Source organism: Canis lupus, chromosome 22 (genome assembly GCF_003254725.2).
Source record: "Canis lupus dingo isolate Sandy chromosome 22, ASM325472v2, whole genome shotgun sequence".
In the NCBI taxonomy this organism is placed as follows: Eukaryota; Metazoa; Chordata; class Mammalia; order Carnivora; family Canidae; genus Canis; species Canis lupus.
Window position 1 is genome coordinate 11415372 of NC_064264.1, and position 5473 is coordinate 11420844.

Sequence of the window (5473 nt, forward strand, 5' to 3'; positions counted from 1 at the left end):
TTAAAAATATTGTATACAGAAATACTAGTCTTTGGAAAAGAAGACTCTGTTTACAATTTTTTTAAAATATTGGTGTTAAATAAGAGTCTCTAAATGAAGATGGAGCTCAAGATGAGAATTATATGATCATTAAAGAAATTCCATCCAACTATTATATTAAAAGATCAGAGTGAGAAGAAATGATATGATGGACTAAATCAGCTTTGAAATCAGGAAATGAATGCTTCAAATGCTAAGAGTATGTGTGGAGATGGGAAGGGCAGGAGGAAAATTTCAATGGCGGTGTGTCTGAAGCCAGTATCAAATTGTTGAAGGCCCAAAGGCGCATATTGTGAATAAGAACAGAGAGGAACTTTTTTCTCAGAGAAGGCTGGAGGATTGGTTTTTTCCAGAATGAAGTGTAGTGCTGCTTAGAGACATAGAATGTGGCCCAAAGGCATATTTCTAGCAATAGACCAGTAAGCAAGTCCTGCTATAAATGATCGTCATAGAAATTGAAGTAATATCTTGATATATTTTGTTCTGGGTGTCAAAATAATTTTCTTAAGACTAATCAGAAAATAATAGCATCTTGTACGTATTTTAAGCTATAGTTTACAAAATAATTTTTCAGTCATTTGTGGTTTATTTGGAAAGAATTCTTTTCTTTTCTTTTCCTTTTTTTTTTTTTTTTTTTTAAGCAAGCCATCCCGAGACACCAGGTACAGTGGCAGGTATAAAAAATGTGAACATCAAATTATTTTGAAAGCCAAATTTACTAGTTGAAAATTAAAAGGGGGAGGGATCCAGAGGTTTGGGGTAAATTCTTTGTGCTAAAGCCTTTTCTGAGACAGCTGATCCATTCCAAGGATCAAATTTTAAAAAGTTTTTCTCTCCCCAGTTACTAAAGGGAAGGTAAAATGCAGCAGCCTGTAGAATTGAATTGCAGTTAGCAGAAGTTGTGCTAAAACAAAAATAAGGAAAAAGAAAGAGCCTGATCATTATCATTAAGAGATTGCCTCAGGTCTAAGGGCTACACCTGTAACCTGTCCTCTTGGACTCTTCCTTGCCTTGCCTACTATACAGGCTATTCAAAACCTGAAACGGACTTAATCTGCTTTCTTTGTTTTGTTTTGTTTTGTTTATCTGCTTTCTTTGAATTGCAGTATCATCTTGGTCCTGGTGGAAAAGGCAGGAAACTGGAAGACAATGGAGCATAAGAGTCATTGTGGAAAACTGAGAATTTAAATATACAAACTCGTTAGAGAAATCTCCTAAGTAAAAGTCAGAACAATTCCTTGGTTGTAGTTAAGAATTTACAAAAGTTTGTTTGCTAGAACAGAGGGGGTATAAGTCCAATGATAAATAGGTGACAAGATGGGACAGTTTCTAGGGTCCCTTCCCAAGATCCTTGCTACCTGGTCTTCGTGGCTGTATTTACTCCCCTCCCATTAAGTGAGGGAGAACCTGGGACATGCTTCTAACTAAGTGAATACACTTAAGATGATGGAAGGTCACTCCTGTGATCATACTATTTTATATAAGACTGTGTCTTTCTACCCCACTTGTCTGGGGACTCTTCCTGCTGCCTTAATGACATTTGTGTTCAGGCTGGGGAATTCTACATGGCAAGGAACTGTAGGTGGTCTTAGAAATTCTGGACAGCCTCTGGGAGCTGAGGATGCTCTTCAGCTTCCAGCCAGCAAAAAAATAATGCCATCCAGTCCTGTAGCTACAAGGCAATGAGTTTTGCCCAACAACCAGAAGATGCTTTTAAACAGATCTTTTCCTGTGGAGCCTGCAGGTGAGAATCTAGCCTTGAATCACTTTGACTACAGCCTGTGAGACCCTAAGGACAGGATTCAGCTAAGCAATTCTCAGACTCTTGATGCACATCCATTGAGTGTTAATAAATGCATGTTGTTTTTAAATTGCTAAATTTGTGGTAGGCTGTTACAAAGCAATTGGTAACACAGCATCTCTAAAAGCAACTATTCAGAAAAGCCCAATAATATAAAAAGTAACTGCTCAGAAATGTCCAATAGTAGTTAGAAAGATTGCTTTTACCTCCCATGGTAATTTATTTATAATTTAGATTCAAGTAGAATTGTTTCCACTTGGGGAGAATTACTACTTTGAATACTTCTAAAGATTTACAGTATTAATAATAATACAGGTGAGGACTAGCTCTTCTGCAGTGACCAAGGAGAGAATATGCCTTGCCTTTTTCACTTTGAATTTTATAGAAGATGGTACAAACTGATTTCTGAGCCATTCACTGTGGCAGTGGTGAGAGACATGGAAACTTTTATTTTCCTTTCTGTCTGGGAAGGCTCACCTCCAGAAACTCATTTGAGTGGTTGTCAGCTTGGTAAATCTATCCTGTCCACAGCCCATTTCTGAGAAGACATTATCTAACTGAGAAGAGATTTCCAAGTTCTTTCTGGATAAAATCTCAAAGTTTGGAGTTAATAGTTGCCATTTGCTATGGCAGAGAAACGTCTGACATAGACAGACACACTGTCTCCTTAAACTGCATTTTATTGAGCTTTATAGGAAATGCTTTATGTTTAGCTCTTAAATAATTCTACGTAACTTATAATGGAAAGTTTTCCAAACTCTGTTAATTATTTTATCAATTCCCTAAAAAAAAATGGATCAAATACCATTAGAAATGTAATGATTTGTCATAAATTACCTTGCCTACCTACCCCAACCTTCTCGGTTTTCTTCCACTGCAGAGTATTGTTTTTAAAATGGACTGTGCTTTGTATGCTTTATTCACAATAGCAATTCCAGGTGCATATGAAGATAAAGGTGACTAATTAGGTTGCTGCTTATTCTCAAGGAAGTAATTAGGCATCATTAGGGTATTATTTTTTAAATTAGGGCTTGCTTTCATGTGGAATTTATATAGTGCTCTGTCTTTGTAGAAACAGTCTTGAAACTCATTCATTTGTTCAAAAAAGAAAAATTAAATGTCATTATTAAGATCTACCTTTCTGAAAACATAGCCAACAGCAATTTGGTCGAAAATTTGTCAGCCTTGCACAAAAGGCAGTTTGAACATTAGCTATCAGTCTTGCAAGGTGATTGCTATCTGCGGATAGAGATGTGAATTTAAAAAGCCACAACATCATCATCCTTATAATCCGTATCAACAACCAGTTCCTATTACTTGAAAGTTGCTGGAGATATCAAAGGTACTAAGGTGCACATCCTAACCTCCGAGAACACACCTAGGTCTTCTTTGTTGGATGGTTTCAGACAACAACTTGAAGACTTTGGTTTATGAGGGATGTCTGACCACCTGACCCTGGTGCTTATTTACAGATACGGAAACATCCCTAAGAGGAACTTAAATATGTGGCCGCCTATAGGGTGATGTGAGTAGCACTGGCATCGAGTAGATCCTTAAATCCTGTTGCAAAACATCACACCTTGACTTAACAAAGTGCCTCGTACTTCAACATTGACCCCTGAAGTCTCTCAACCTTCCTGAAGTCCTAAAGAAATGTATTCATGTTTGAGACAATTTCTTTTCTTTTTTTTCATTTTACCAGTTTCTCCCTTTAAATATGTGATCTTGGGTAAGATATCATTCTTAACATCTTGATCTTTTCAACTGTACAATGGGACATCACATTCCTCAACTCAGATATCTTGGTGAAGATTAGTTTATCCACATGTAGCACTCATCAGTGCCTACCTAGCCAGTAATAAGTCCCCAAGAAATGTAAGCTATTGTTATTTTAGTGTTGTTATGCTATTATTATCATTAGTGGGATGTGTCCTAGACATTTGGATGTGCTGAGGATATTAAATGAGTAGACACATTATTCATGATCTAAACATGTATGCAAGAATTAAAAATTCAAAAAAAGTTATTTCATATTGTTCCCTCACTCATAAATTCTCACTTGTTCATAAATTCCCTTTCTTACCTTAATTCCAGCTAATAGTATTACTTCCTATTACACCAAGAAATAAGACATTATTAGGAGGGAACATCCACTACCCTACCTACCAGCCTACTGTATCTACAGAGACATTTTGCTTTTTCTCTTTTACTGTTTTTCTGTTTGTTTGCTTGCTTTTCCTTTTTCCTTTTTTTGTTTAAACAAGTGTGTACCACGGTGGTTCAACAAATAAGGCAAATGCCGTGAATATGAAAACTGCAATTCGCAATACATCACATCTAGAACCCAGGGGAGGTGAACAGACAGGTGGTAGTCATTCTAATTAAACAGTCAGATGACATCATGACAAGTTGTTTTGCAGCATCAAAACTATCAATTTACGTTTCCTTTTTCTTAGTGATCAGAGGTCTCACATTGTCTCCAGTCTCTTCATTGTGTTTTGTGTGAGATCCATCACATAATGGGAACTTTTTGGACCTCCAATGACAGTACACAGCTTTATCTCCCAAATCCTCCATGTCATAAGCATGTATTATCTTGGGGTTATCTTTCTGGATGTGAAGGTTTGCCATAGATTTGTTGAAATGATCTTTAACATAAAACCTTTTGTAAGCTAGATAACCAATCACAGGTGTCCCAGCAGCAAAGTAACTGCTACTATCCATTCAACTCGTACCCTGGAAGTCAGGCGCCGTCGCTTGCAAGGCGTGTGTGCACAGGACACTAAGCACCTCTCTTTTACTGTTGATGGAATTCCCAAGATTCTATGTAAAAGCAATATCCTCACTGTGGTACAAGATTCTAGGTTCTCACACCCATCCCTCAGTTCTTTCCTATTCACCACTTCATTCACATCATCAATTCTCTCTTAAAAGAACTGTTACCATCAGGATGAAGCTTCCCTCTTTTATATATGTCACCCTTCTTAAAAAGAATACCTGATCCACCTTCACTGAGGAGCCACCACATATTTCTTTGTTCTTTTTGGCATCGAAATTTCACTTCACGGTAGTTGCTTATACTCCTTACCTCCATCCACTTCCTCTCATCTAATTTTCTCTGATGCCCACTTCAATCAAGCTTGAGTCTCCTCAGTGCACCAAAACTTCTATTCCAGGCACTTTGTAAATTCAAGCATCAATTCTGAATATATACATATTAAGTGTACAGTGTGTATCATATATTATTATATTACAGCATCACATATTACATATTAGTTGACCTACCAGCAATATTTGAAAAAGTTAGCTAAGCCCTCCTGTCTGCTACACTTACTCCCCTTGTCTTCCAAGGTGCCATTCTCTCTTGGTTTACCTCCCACTTCATCAGTCATTCCTTCTCAGAGCTCATTCTCTTTGTTATATAATTTTGTTTTCATAGATTTCAATAAAATCTACATCACAATGACTAATAGGTCCAAATCCTGACTTGACAGCTCCATTTTGATGTCTAATGCACATGCTGATATTTATGTCCTATGCTGATATTTCTTTATGAAACTTGTCCCAACAATAGCCTTCCCCACCTCAGCTGAGGGTGACTATACACTCCCATTAACTGAAACTTAGAGTTTA

At 37.1% G+C, this 5473-nt stretch overlaps 1 pseudogene; it reads right to left on the reverse strand.

Moving 5' to 3' along the window:
- Nucleotides 1-4216: 4216 nt before the first annotated feature.
- On the reverse strand, nucleotides 4217-5232 carry LOC118351888 (CDGSH iron-sulfur domain-containing protein 1-like; annotated as a pseudogene).
- Between the last annotated feature and the right edge of the window lie 241 nt (nucleotides 5233-5473).